Source organism: Habropoda laboriosa, unplaced genomic scaffold (genome assembly GCF_001263275.1).
Source record: "Habropoda laboriosa isolate 0110345459 unplaced genomic scaffold, ASM126327v1 scaffold92, whole genome shotgun sequence".
Classification (NCBI taxonomy): Eukaryota; Metazoa; Arthropoda; class Insecta; order Hymenoptera; family Apidae; genus Habropoda; species Habropoda laboriosa.
Window position 1 is genome coordinate 2,121,563 of NW_017100268.1, and position 15,310 is coordinate 2,136,872.

General features: G+C 38.1%; 1 protein-coding gene and 1 non-coding gene across 2 annotated transcripts in view; one reads left to right on the plus strand and one right to left on the minus strand.

Moving 5' to 3' along the window:
* LOC108573396 (protein vestigial) overlaps window positions 1–15,310 on the minus strand; it is a 126,124-nt gene that overhangs the window by 59,475 nt on the left and 51,339 nt on the right. The window lies entirely within an intron of this gene.
* Window positions 5,815–5,898, plus strand: Trnas-uga. The gene has a single exon. It is a non-coding gene; the product is annotated as a tRNA-Ser (tRNA).

The following is a 15,310-nucleotide window of genomic DNA, read 5'->3' on the forward strand; positions in this document are numbered from 1 at the left end:
GGATATCAGGATGGAAGACGTAGCGAGTGGGAGACAGGACAGAAAGATTGTAGAGTGGTTCGAGAAGCTGAAAATGAAAAGAAAAGAAAAAAGAGAGAGTGCCTGAGAACACCAAAGAGAATATTAAAGTATAAGAGAGGGGTAACAATTAATGGGTAATAAGTAGGGCGATAAGGTAATAGAGTACGAGGGAATGTGAATGGGAGAGAGAGAGAGAGAGGGAATAAGATAGTTTTATAAAACGTAGGTTATTGTCAACCAAGTCAAATTCATGGCTGTGAGGCTGAATAAATAAATATATATAACAACTGCATAATTGTATTTCAAAAAATAGTTTACATAATATTAAAGGGACAATATTTTTTCTCAATGTCAGGATAAATAATAGAATTAATTATTATAAAGTTCAAGTAAATTTCGACGATTACTCTTTGTCATAACGTACAACAAATAATATACGATAATTTGAAATACTTTGAAACGTTGAAAATTTTGCATTCAGTTTGTACAAAAATTGAAATAACAGTGTTTCACAGTGAATACTGTATTTGTCACGTTGCAACTTTTGCAAATTAAAGTAAACAGACACCGATCGTTCACGTAATACTCTCATAACATCTTGCAAAACCCAGAAAACAACGTTTCAAAATACAATGTGCACAATTTAAATAGTAAAAACATAAATTGAACGAATAAAAAAGGTAATATAATTATACGAAGATATTATGCAATGTAACACTTGCAGAAACCAGTGAATAATGAATCAACGTTAAGATTCGCGTCCTTATCTGTGCGTGTCACGACGCGAATTGATAAAATAACTACTAGCACGGCGTGTTTATTATTTATGTAAGAGTTCGAACACTCCCGACGCGTATCTACTGTCACTGACGTTTTACGAGCCGTGCAGATGTTAATGTCCCCATTAAAAACTTCACTGTAATTTCGCAAACAGAGAAAGGGAGACTAAAGGAAACATTGCGCCAGAATTGAAGTATTAATTTAGCGAAAAGAGACAAATTTAACCAACTAACGTGACAAGTTTCCTATTTTCCCAATACCTTAGTATTTTTCCTCTCAGATACTGTATTGCAAATACTGCTGTACTATTATTGCTATGTTGTAAATGTTCAAGCACTTATTCAAATTGATAAACAAGCCAGAATCTACCAACTCGCCAAAATTTAACTGATATTTTCACTAATAAGCTTCCCAATTAAGAATCTGCAGTAGACTTATTTAGCGCGGCAAATTTGAATACGAAGCGTGTATGCCGATTGGCGAATTTTTCAAATTTTCTTCGCTGCAAAATGACTCGTTGAAAATTCGGTTTACTGGATTAAGATGGAAGCGTGCAAAGAATAAAACTGAGAATTAAGTTAAGAGGGACTAAAAGGCTTCAAAAGTGTAATACGAGCTAATTTTCAAAACGCCTGTAAGCGTCGATATCAATGAAACGATTGGAAAGTAATATTTACTCTGCAAAATGACTCGTTTAAAAATTCGGTTTACTGGATTAAGGTGGAAGCGTGCAAAGGATAACACTGAGAATTAAGTTAAGAGGGACTAAAAGGCTTCAAAAGTGTAATACGAGCTAATTTTCGAAACGCCTGTAAGCGTCGATAGCAATGAAAGGGTTGGAAATGAATATTTACTCTCTCAATACTTATTTTTTTAACAACGAGAGTGTTCTGATGTGCTCGTGGTAGTTGCAACCAACTTTCGAGCCTTGTCGAATTTAGCACGTGGTGTGCCGACTAAATCTAATAGGTTCGTCTTTCAAGGACCACCTCCGTGATTAGGAGGACAAAACAACTATTGCTAATGGTCTAAACTTCTTAAAGGAGCGACTCGTGGCGTGGTCAGATGACTTCTGTCTTTCCCTTCCACGGAAGGTTCCCTCGACACCTCCGTGCGAGGACGCATCGCGGGGGTGAGGCCCTCGGATAGGTTGAGTACATTTTTCGATAGTGGTGGGGAAGGGTGGTTGGCGAAAACTATTGGTTAAAATCATAGGTACCGTAGCAGACAATAACGTTAAGACGCGCTTCGGCTCTGGTGACCATATGAATGCAAAAATGTACAAGTGAAAAAAGGGGCGAAGATTCTAAGTCAAAAACGAGACAATAAAAGGTGAAAGCAAGTTCTTAGATTGAAAGACTAGGATTGCTGTGGCGTCATAAAATTACCGCTGCTACGAAACGAGCGAAGGCGAAAAATATGTACAATAGAATTACATGCTAGGAAATCTAAGGGTCTGGCGGCTGACATACCTGTCGAGGATTAAACAGAAAGGGTTAAAAAGTAAAATTCATTCTCTCGCATGAATTTTTATCACAATCGTCTAAAAAATTGCCTTCATAATTTCTCAAACTTACCAAACAATTCTCAACGCATAATGCCCAACACACGAGCAACTTTCACTCACACATTTACCCCACGTTCCTTATTATGCATCGCAGCCGCATCATCATTCACAAGGCTAATCGTTGCACGATCATTCAGAGATCAAGCTTTCCACTCTTGACCACAGAGATAATCATCAAAAATTTCTCACGGTACAGCGAATAAAGTCCGGGGCGAGCCGAAGTTCGATTCGTCGGATTCGAAAGGACGACTCTACGTTTTCATTAGTCACGAAACATGCGGGACAGAGAGACACCGGTCGCGGCCAGTGTCTCAAGGGTTGACTCAACAACTGTCGATTCGTCACTGTCAGCTAGTGCAGTGTCACGAGCTGCTCGAGATCAGGCGACCGATTATGGGAATGAAAAATGATCCGCGAAAACCTTTGATATTTCGTCCGCTGTTCTCCAGGGAATACGCGCGGCTTGGCCAACGCGGTGTTTCTACAGTTGCACGAACAAAACGAGCTTCTTTTTCTTTCTTCTTGTTTTTCCCACCGAAAACAGGAAAGTTCCCCTTTTGCGTTATTCCAGCGTCGAAGGAGGAAAAGTCACGCGAGAAATAGGATCGTGACTTTTATCAGCACGCGCGTTGTAGCATCATCCTTGAATTTATTGCATCTGCTCATGGTATTAATGAGCTTGATAGGGTTACAAGTGGGTAGACAGTGCAATTGCAGAAACCGCGCGAAGGAAAATTTTTGTACGCGTCAAGTTAAGAAGGATGAGCATTGTGAATGGAGTTATTGAGATGTTGAGAGTTATGTGGAAGGAAAACATTGCTGATAGACAGGATCAAGTTCGATCGAGTGAATGAAAATTCGTCGAGAGTCTGAAAAGTGTGTGATTATGAAAGAAGTTTGCAATTTATTTTTTTTATTGAGTGATTAAGGTCACATGCACCTTCTGAGGTTATTAGTCACCACAGTGAGTTTATTCAGTGGTGCAGTCTATAGTAGGTGGTATAAACCAATGTCTTTCAAGAAGTTTATAGCTCTTTTACTTGAATCTTCTTTTTGAAGCATGGTCAGTGAATTCGGCAAGTTATGTTGGATCCTTTTCATATTGTACTTTGGGCAGGTTATCAGGATGTGATCGATGGAGTTTTGTATCCCGCAGATATCACGGTTGCTTGGTTCTTTTTTGGTGATGAGATGGGAGTGTGACCAGTTTGTGTGACCTATTCTTGTTCTTGTTAGCTTTACTTCATCTTTCCTATTCAGTAGCCAAGCCGGGTTGGCATCGTTTATACTGTTCCTGATTGTGTGTAGTTTAGTCGGTCTTGAATTGTTCCACTCTTCATTCCATGATTCTATTGTCGCTTTAGTGAGGTAATTTTGAAGGTCTTGATATAATATAGGAACATCGTTTGATTCGGACGTACTGGTACTAACTAGCTTTGCTGTTGAGTCGGCTTGCTTGCAATTTTTGTCGCGTATTCTTGGTAGAAATTGAGAAATTACGTGGAAGAAAAACATTCAGAGAAGTTTTCAACGAAAATTCGTCAATTGCACTGTTACAGTATAAGAAACTTAAAAGTGTACAATTACCTAAGAAGTTTGCAATTTTTGTCATGTGCGAAAATATTCGAGAATAGAAACTTTTCACACTTCATTAAAAAAATACACCAAATTTTCCAAGAATTTGAATACATTACAAGTGCACAAAATATATCGCAAGCAATACACCGGCGACAATAATAAAATTAAAAAATATTAAACCTATGATACAATTAAATGTTGTATCAAGTAAATTTTCTAAAAATTCGAAGATACGAATTTGAATACATTATAAACGCGGTACAATACGACAGCACCAATAATAAAATTTAAAGATATCAAACCTATGCGAAAATATATTAATTTCGTTTAATCACGATTCAAAAACAAATTCGGAACAAAACTAATCCAAGAACTGACAATAAAAACAAATTTACAAACCGCTCGATCCTGCAACCCTTCCACTGCCCAAATCAATTTTGATCAATCGCCGAAAACTTCCAATGTATAGCGCGATAAACAAGCTTCTCATCGGTTCGACTTTCTCTTACAAGCGTCGAGCGTTAGATATCGTTGAAACATCGTGTATTACATCAAACGCGACACGTTAAAAAGAGAAACGTCGTCATATCCCACGGAACATTATCCGTCGTAGTTGCTTAATTAACGGCTTAATTAATCCGTGTATCGGCGTGCCAGAGTGTCCTTTCTTATCACCCTTGGGAAAGGTTGATTTATAAGTGGCATAAGAGAGAGACAGCGTTTATAAGCCTTACAATTTCTCTTTTTTCTTACTTATTCGCAGACGAGGACCACGTATGAAGCTCGATATCGTTCTGCTTAACGATCGTAATTAAATAACCGTGAGATGACTCAATTATCGTTAATGCAGCCGCGATGTGCTGCTTTCCTCGGAACTCCCGGAGAAAAGGAACGAGAGCAGGAGAGAGAGAGAGAGAGAGACAGAGGTAAGTTTAATTAATCTGCAGTTCATTCGTTAAAACCCGGAAATGCGACCCTGTTCCCTTGTAATTGTCTTAGTTCGATCGTTTCCTCGGCTAATTGAAATTCTTACCTAAGTACCGGTGGCGTCGTGAAAGAAACTTGCCGGACTCTATTATCAGATGCCTAATTAACACGTCAGCGATCGTGTAATTTTGTGATTCGACGAAATGGCGATGAGAACGACAAAGTAGATATTCGGTGTGAATTTTAAGGAACTGCACTGATACCAGGGGTGTGTAAAAGTTTCAGTACTTTTTTTACTTTACTGACACACGAAATGGCGGGAAATTATTTGAATTTGAAATAATCATATCAGAACGCTGAAAAAAAGAGAAAACTTTTGCTAAATTCGAGTTTCAAAGAAGTTCGAGTTTTGTTTGAATTTTTTGTTTTGTTCGTAACTCTAATCATGTATTCGATAATTCAATTATATTCAACTATATCACATTTCAATTTTTCCACGATAGTGGAAATTAAATAATTAAAAGTGGAATGTAATGCAAATAATTGAAAAATATTTAAAAATTTGAGTATATTAAAGAGAAAACAATTGTTTATTTATTATTTTCCAAAATTTTTGCAGTTACGTTACGTATGATACTACCATATATTATAATACTTAAATAATCATTAATAAAATATCACCGAACTGTAAATATTAATAACCACAGTTATTAAAAAATACATTCGTTCGAAATATTAATATTTTTCATTCAAAAGCAAAGTTTTTAATATCGTCAATTGTATTCTAAATTTTCGTTGCATAAATACTTAATATTACGTATATAAAATTTCGTAATATCTAAGTTACGCTAATCTATTTTATTCGTGCCTAAAATAATGAATAAAAAGTATTTATCTTTCGTTAGGCTTTAGTACTGCTTGTAAAAGGCCAGTGAATGTGAGCTGCGGTGTCCGAGCGGTTAAGGAGATGGACTTGAAATCCATTGGGTATTACACCCGCACAGGTTCGAGTCCTGTTCGCAGCGAATATTTTTTTTTCTAGCAAAACTATATTTTTTCAGTCGAACAATGTTACATTCGTAAACTGCGCATATTGTTTCTAATTTATCATTGCAACAACAATAAGAAAAATTATTATTCTTGCAGTCCGATTGTAAGATAGACTGACCGACTGCAGGCTTGCATGTGAAGTACAAAAACAAGGGTTAAGGTGATTTTTTCAGAAATTAATTTACATCCTTCGGATTTTCATTCGTCAGTTCTGTAACATTTATTCTACGTTAGCTACCTACGATTGCAAATGGAACCACTGTGAAACAGTTTCTGAAGCCCAGCTTTCACGGATACACACACCAGCTTGATAGTACGAAGTATGCAGATTTGAACAGCGATTAGGAAGTTGTAATTCGTCATCGCACCTACGCAATGAACGTTACGTTCAGCCGAGATTTTACGATAGCGATAATAATTCGCAAAGGGCACGCAGGACTCGATAAATCCTGCGCTGACGTTGATGCATTACGAAAGATACGTTGCATTGACGAATGAAAAAATTGCCACAGACGTTGAAAATTCATAGCAGAAATGTAAAGTGGACTTACAAATCTGCATGGAAAAAAAAATTACACTTGGTTGGAACCTTTGATTTAACCCTGACGAAGTAAAAAATAAGAAGTTGAATGAATTGGACAAAAATTATTTCATTTGACTCCCTGAATTTAATTCTTTTTGATTTTGCAACGTTAAAATATGATGAAAACCCGAAAATTTAGGATGAGACATTATGAGATTTAACATTAAGAAACTATAATTGCACTAATACTTAATTTCAACATGATATTAATTTTACACAAATATCATGTTAAAATTAAAGGGAAAAATTTTATCAGGTACATAAATTTTCGGAAATTTACCCCCAACTCTCTTTCTTCCCAAAATTCTTCACCACCGCAATATAGGACATTAAAAAATACAATTATGGATTTAACTTTTTTCCATATCTTGCACGGTTTCTTAAATATTCACGATAATACAAAAACTCGACAATTTTTTAAACAGTGTACTTTCACCCCAAGGAACGTTTCATCGCCGAAATAAAAAATAGTATCACTGAAACTACATTTCTGCAAAGTCCCACATTTTTTTAGAATTTTCCTATTGCCATACATTCTTTGCAAAAAAAAATATCAAACCAATTAGGCAGCGTCGAATCGACAAAACTCGTCTGAAAAGTGAAAAAGGATAGAAATTCGAAACGAGAATTGAAGGGAACATCGGATGTCAGAAGGACTACGCAGTCACCCTTGATTTCCAGGGACAGTCGCGTGGGAGGAGGAGTCACGGACAAAAGATGACGACGCCGGAGACAGTAGCCATTTCATAAAAATTCCTAGCCGGCCCCCTCCGTGTTTCTCTTGCGTATCTCGCTTTTAAACCCGCGTACGTAATTGAAGAAACAAAGGGGACTGCAATTATACCTCGCAATTACGCCAACGTTAACGCGGCTACGCGGAGCGGAGCAAGCATGGCCGAGCGCGGCTTTCTTCCACGCTCAACGCGACTTTTTGATGAAATTAGTATTTCCTCCGGGAGAGCTATTCTCCGCTGCCGGAAACACCGGCAGACAGAGGAAGTCGCGGAGCGAGCTCGAGCGAGACCGGAAATGCGTTCCGCCTAGCGAATAAAAATCGCTCGATGGCGGGGTTGAATTGAGCAATTCTTGCACCGCCATTGGTCGGAACTTAAATTGCTTCTTTGAAGGTACTTTCAACCTTTCGACGTGGAATAGTCTTCTCGCTCTTCTTCGAAGGCGTGAATTTTTTAAATTATTTGTGAAACTGATCAGATCCAGTGAGATACGGATTTCTTTATTTTTATATACAGAGTGTCTGTTTTATCTCATTACAGCGAAATATAACGTAGGCTCTTCTCTATTTTCAATTAACTCAATCATTCGATTGTGTACGTATATATACATACATATTATTCACGCATACACATACCGTGAAACTGTAGCTGTGTAGCTCGCAGAGACAGACTTCTCGTTTGATTTTTCTCCCAAGCTGAGCTGTCCGTTATGTACTTGAATTCGATGCACTAGCTTCTTGTATGGAGCGGCACTTAATTCACACGAACGAATATGCTAAGTACGTAAATTGATTCGAAATCCACGCACAATCGAAACTGCTTTATTCGAGGGAGCACTGAATTTTCTACAACACTATGATCGCACGGTACAAACGTCGTTCGTCGACGCATTCGTTCGGTAGGCCCGTAAACACTAACTGCGTACGTGAGGACTGCCCGATTTCTGCTCCCTGTTACACGAAACAGTTCTAGGAGAAATCCTAGGCGTGTGAGTGACCCTCAAGTATGTAACTTTGGCCTACTCAACCTCACGTCGCACAACATTGCGCGAGGCTCGCGATGTTTTTTGCTAGTGAAACATAAGAAACTCCAGCAAAACATAGGAAATTCGAGCCGAACATAAGAAACTCGAGCCAGAGTCGTTGCCTGTATTTTATCGAACTAAACACGAAGCTACGTGCCATTTTGAAAGTAAAACTATCGCGAGAGAGAGGGATTGCTCTCGAGAGTATCTCTCGCGAGTGGACACTGCCCCTGAGCTTGACTGTCGGAGAGTAAAGTCAACTGTCTGAGAGTGAACGTGTCGAGACTTGCTCTCGAAGGGATACGTAATCAGACTACTGTCGAACAGTTGCTTTGCAAAGACGAAGTAGTTTCGTATTCTTGAGAGAATTCTGGTGCGAGTCAAAAATGTCAGGAAAAGAAATTGGTCAAGAAATGAAATTACCTATTTAATCACTCTTCGTTGAAGAAAAATCGGTGTTGTGAAATCCAAAGACTGTAATCGCGCAGTATAAGTGACGTTCGTCGTTCGTCGTTCGTCGAGGCACTCGTTCGACAGCCTCGTAAACACCGACTGAGTACGAGTCGTCCTGCCCGATTTCTGATCGCTGTACGCTCGCAACTGTTCTAGGAAAAATTCTAGGCCTTAACTTCTTAGAACTCGTGATATTTCTTGCGTGCCAAACATAAGAAACGCGAGCCTGGGTCGTTGTACGTACATCGAGCCAAACATAAAGCTAGCTGTCTGTTCGCGCACAGAAAAGAGTTAGCGGTAAAAGAATTTTCTGATTTTATATTACTTTTATTGGCAAAACCGAGAACAAACGTCACGCGCGTGGTCTTAATACAATACAATACGCCATACTTTTTTTCGCACGACGCATGCGCGGTCGCCACTCCCAACGCCGCTCGGCGGACGCACGCCGATCACGGTAAAAAGACGCGCCCCTTTTAAATTCAAATCGTTACACTCTCCTTTTCAGAATGAAACTATCGCGAATTGCTCTCGAGAGTATCTCTCGCGAGTGGATACTGCGTCTGAGTCATTTCCTTTCGTGGAGGGTAGTAAAATTGCGAAAAACCGGGAGCCGGACCACCATGCGTACCTCACTGTCGCGTGTGTCTGTTTTATGAAAGGAAATGACTTTGTCCGCACCTCGTTGGACTCGTCTTAACATACACTATCATATTATGTATAAGGAAATATAGCATTCCATTTAAAAATATTAAACTGACTTCGAAATCTCCCCCATCATACCAGGTACAAAAAAAATATTTACACCACATAACGTCCTCCTCCATACCAAACAACTTTTGTTAAAAATTTTTTTCCTAACATCACTTCCTTAAAAGATATTTTGCTGTATTGAGATAAAACAGACACCCTGTATATCAAATTTTTTTTTTAATTTGTCGAATTAACCTTAGAAACACCGTGAAGAATCGTGGTTGATTGTAATTTTACATTCTGAGAAGAAAAATGAGGATTTTTAACTATTATTAAGAAACTCGGTGGTACAATGTAACGCAATAGTGTAAGAATAAATAAATAAAGTGAGACTTGGAAAATATAGATAAATGGGTATTTAACTTTCAAGAAATAATTTATAAATTAAATTAAATATCTGTCTCTGAGTTTTCATACGGACTAGGAAAAGTAATTAAGATTGTTAATACCTGCTATATATAAAAATGTCTACCTTATTGCAAAAATGTAAATAATTTATAAATAAATTTGAGTGCTCGTATGGTCTAGCAAAATATAAATACACCTTTTTATAAATAATAATGTATAAATGGAATTACTTTTCATAGAAAAAAAAATTCTTCTCAGCAAGAACCTATTATTATAATGTTTGCAATTATAAGCGATATATAACAGACGAAGAACTAAATACTTGTAAAGAGAACTAATTAATAAATCGTAACCTTTTAAATGGAAAAGTTTCTTCATTTCTCACACGCTTTCGCAAACACTACACGAGTCTCCTCTCTTCGATGCAATTGAAGGAAACAAACAACTAGATAAATGACTGGTAGTTAAGCAAATAAGGAATTGAACCACGTGCAATTGATATTTTGAAAGAAACCTATTGCAAAAACATGATAATAACGAATGTAAGAATTTATTAATCAGGGACAACAAATACGACGTTACTTTATGCAATAAGCGTAGAGTTTGTTTTTTTAAATAATTATGACTATCCACTGCATCTGTTATGAAACTCTCAAGACAAATGGCAATGTTTTTACTTTTCACATAAGTGGATAGAAATATTAATAAGATTAACAACAAAAGATGTTATTGCTAATTTTCCAATGCAAAGTTGATAAATTTAAAGTTTCATTCAAATCTTAAATATGAATTTCTTATACCGACTCTACTCAATATTTCTCTTTAATATATTAATATTTTTCCACATCGAATTAATTAGTTTCACAACTTCATCGTACACTTCCAATACACAAAAGTTACCGAAAACGTGAAAAAAGCTTTCTAAGATATAAAACTACAAAAATTGATAAAAATGTCAATTTTCCAAATCCCACATTTCCTGCATACAAACATACATCCAACCGTCTAATCACACGCTATTAAACACTCGTCAATATCACAACATCAATGACTAACGCAAATTACGCTTCATTTCCTCGATTTTATCACCGTCGGCGGAGCTCGCACAAACAACGAACACTCTAATCACAAGTAGCGATCTATATCCTCGATCGAACCTACCAGTCTACGCTACAAATTACAAATCTATTTCCTTCGTTTCATTATCTCCAACTCGTTCTTAATCACGTTCACAAATGCCTACGCACCAACACACAGCCAGAAATAGATATTTCTCTCGGTTCGAATTTCCTCGAGCGTGTGCGGAACGCGCGAGAAATCAAACCCGTCGACGAATTAGCATACATTTTCTCCCGAGGTACGAGATGACCGTAAAGCTGTCGGTTATCGCGGAAATCGCGTCGAAGAGCATTGTGGCACGGCCGTGGGGACAAATGCCCGTTGTCGAGCACCGGAGAAAGGAGAAGAAGGAGATGGAGAGGTAGAGAACGGTGGAAAGAAAAAGATAATAACGAAAGCGCAAGTAAGACGTCGTCGCGCGTCGCATGGTCGTTTAGTCGATCGTGCAAGCGGGATCAGAAAATCGCATGCAGAGCCACTGGAAAGGTTTACGACCTTCGTTATCTTCTTCCCGTACTCATCAAGCTCGAAGGAACGCTAAGCACACCGGCATATTTTTCGCCCAGGGGAATAAGTAAGCGGCGACCGTATATATACCTACACACGTTTGACGATCGCGATCGCCGATGCGGATTCCCCGTTTCCGATTCAACACCGTTCCGCCGTGTGTGATGTACTGAAATGGAATTATCTCGATCCCCTTCGATCCGATCTCCCGCCACCCTTTGTTGCGCCCGTTGACGTCTTCTTTCCAACACACGCACACCTCCTCGGCATCCTTATTCCGAGAGATTTGACCCCGGAGGAAAGGGTTAACGTTAGATCGTCGCGGACGAAGCGGACTCGGGGTGTTGATAAAAATTTCGACGTTGTGTAGTTTTGGTATAAGTGTAAGTTAAGGGAGAACTGAGCTGTTTGATGGGAAATGTGGTGTAAGTGAAAAAATGTCAAATTCAATAATATACAGTGACTCCCGTTAATATTTGGACATTTTTCAGAACGGTATAATTTTTTTTAAAATTGTATCTAACGACTTGAATTTTTTTTTTACAAGTTAGAAGGATTGGTATGCTAGATGACGTGTGCGAAAAATTTGGAAAAAATTGCAATTTGTGGGAATCGTGAGGAAAATTGTACAGGTCACTATTTTGAAATATTTTGCAAATATTGATATTGAAGGAAAGGAAAAATTTTCTGCATTCTCTATTGTTACTTCCCGATCTTTATGGATTATCGATCGTTTCTGCCGAGCAGTGTTTTGATACTCGAGGCTCTACTATATTACATTTGCATATTGTTAGTTGCAAATGTTCTTTTTCCTGACTTGGCGTTACGATTCATTAATTAAATCTCTCGAGTCCTTGTAAGATTCAAGGAAGCTTTAATAATCGTGTTTCCTAGAAAAACCTACTTTTTATCCTCGAACCATTTCTGCGTCATCGCTCGAAATAGCTGTGTAAAATTATCAGAACTGTATTCGTCGGTTTATTTACGTAAAAATTTCAACAAATCTGCCAATAGCAAAATTAATTACTTTTCATATTACCCTGTACTGAAACACGATTAAAAAATAAATCTTATGAAATTTTCATTAATTTTACTTAATAATTTAGTTAGAATATATTGTTCTGGAAATAAACGTGGGAACGGTGTTTCTAAAATTCAAAGGAAGTTCTATTTCGTTAGATTTTCCCATCCATCATACTTATCTTCAGCTACCGCGATTACATAACTACTCCCGCTTCCATTTACACGCTATTTAACCTTGATAAAGTGTTCTTATCACTTTCAGCTGTATGTGGAACGAGGCACGCGCTCCTTTTGCGTGTAACACGCTTCGTACTCGATCCAAACCACGTAAATTCTTATCGACTACTGACAATCACTATACACGCCGCGCAGAAATATTGTTCTAATCCCATAATCGGCCACCGTTTCAATTAACCGACATTCTTCAATTACCGAGATTGTCTACACGATTACATTACCGCGGTAAACATTTCCTTTCATACAAATCTGCTTAATTAACAGCGTTCACTGTTACGTATCAATCTTTAATTACCCAGAATAATTAACCCTTTCGTTACTATTCGCGCTTTGAAAAGTTACTCGCACTGTACAGTTCGCGACATTTTTGCTTTCCTAGTCTAATTTAATCCTTAACCCTCTGACACCTGTAAACGCTCTTTTCCGATATTCATATTCCACATTTTATATTCACATATTGTTCCTTTTACAAATATTCAGCAAAAAGTTGACCGAACTGACGAAATACGTGCTATGACTATTAACGCTATTTTATTAATAATATTATTATTAATATTACAAAATGTATTAATTTAACCGAGAGAAAATTTGAAAAGCGACACGTCCAAAATAAGAAATTTTGCAGCCGCGATTAAAAATTCACCGTCGCGCGTTAAAATCTGCCGCAGCGAAAGGGTTAAATGTTTGAAGCTTCCGCAAGGAAATATTGGCTGAAAAAATTCGGTATTCCCAGCTGTGAATTGTAGGCACGATGAGAATAAGAGAACTGATAAGAAAGTAAGTGGTCGACCACGAAGGGAAAGTTCATGAAACAAGTGCGGGTAGCTAATTTTTAAACAAAGCCGTAATTTCGCAACTTCATAATATCGCAGCGTACCGGTTATTACTCGCCGGGATAATAAATGATTATTACGTCGAGGAGGAGGGTTGGGTAGGTGGGTGGAGACGAGGCCAGGGTTCGAGGAAGAATCCTTTGATGTTTTCTCACTCGACCTGCTTCAAGCGGAGCGACAAATTCTTCGATATTCAAGCGATGAAAAGCTTCTCCTTAGGGGGCTAAACTGCCAACTTGAAGATTGCAGTGAAAGCGAATACGGTGTTCAAGCAAGAAAAAAACGCTTCTCAGGGGTTCCTATTACCCTTACATTGTTTTCTATGGGTTTTCTTTTCAATTTTCTTGGTTTTTTTTTTAAATATCGCGAATCGAATTAAATAGATCGAGTTCTATTACGTTTTTGCGTGTAATTTGTAGTATTTTCAAATTGTACACTTTGAAGTGAAACGATTTAGTTGGGAAAAAGAAATTCAACCATTTATATTGGTTATTTGTAATTAAAACGTTTAAGAATTAAAATATTTCAATTCTATCAAATTCTGAAAGAGGTTTCAAAAATCTTTCGATCACTAACGAAATGAAAATTTTCAAAATAATTATTATTTGCGGCTCTTGATTCTAACAGTGTCCCTATAAATATCTCAATAAATACCCACTTGAGACCTATCATGCTTCAATACTTATTTACTCAATTTTTAACGCCCTTTCAATTTTCCTAACGAAACATACGGTATTCCATTAAGAAGAATTAAAATGACCCAGGAAACTTCATATGTAAATAATTTGAAAAAAGTAAAAATTATTCTAACATGCGTCCTCCTTGAGATCACGCAACTTTAGCTAACAGTTTACGAGTAATAATTCCAAGTCGTCAAATTAAGATAATTATTCAGTTTTTAAATAATTAAGCTTGCTAATAATTCACAAGTTAAGATAACTATTCCAACGTACATACGTCCTCCTTGAGATCACGCAACTTTAGCTAACAGTTCACGACTAATAATTCCAAGTCGTCAAGTCAGGTGAATCAGCCCGTACACCAGCATCAACAGCACTCGTTATCGTTTCTCGCGACAACGAAGCTTCCGTGTCACCGCACGAGTGTCGGCCGTTTTAAAGCGTGTCCGCGCGAGTCATCAATGAAATAGCTGCGCGCGGCCCGTTGAGACACGCGAAATTGATGAAAGTATGCCGGGTCCGCGCATTCCACGGAAGTTTCGAGTTCTGGCCAGCTTTGGCAGGCAAGAGCGCGAGGTGAACGCATCTGTTTGGCCGTCCGATAACGCGTCGTGTCGCGCTTGTGCTCTTATTAATGACAGGACATTCTCGACGAGCCTTCGGAATCTTCCCTTCACCGAACGACGCGATCCGCCGTACGAAAAGCGAAGAATCCCCCACAAGCTCGCTGCCGCTCCAATGAAAAACAGATGCTGACACCGTCCTTCAGAAATCTCACTTTTTCACGCCACCCCTTTGATCACTAAGCTTGCTGCCTCCATCCTCACTGCCTTTTGCTTCGTGATTTCGCGAAAGAGGAGGACATTTGCGGAATAGCGATCACAGTCGTTTTCGTTATTTGTGGAAGGAAAGGCCGACTTGTTGACTCGGAAAATTATTGCTGGACTTTGAGGTTAGGTTGTGCGCCACATATTTCAACGTTCTACTCGAAGGATCCTATTGGAACAAAAGTTCGTAGCGTTTCTTTTTTCAGGGAAATTCGAAGACAATGTTTAGATATTTTTTTGCAAATTTGTTTTATCATATGTGTCAT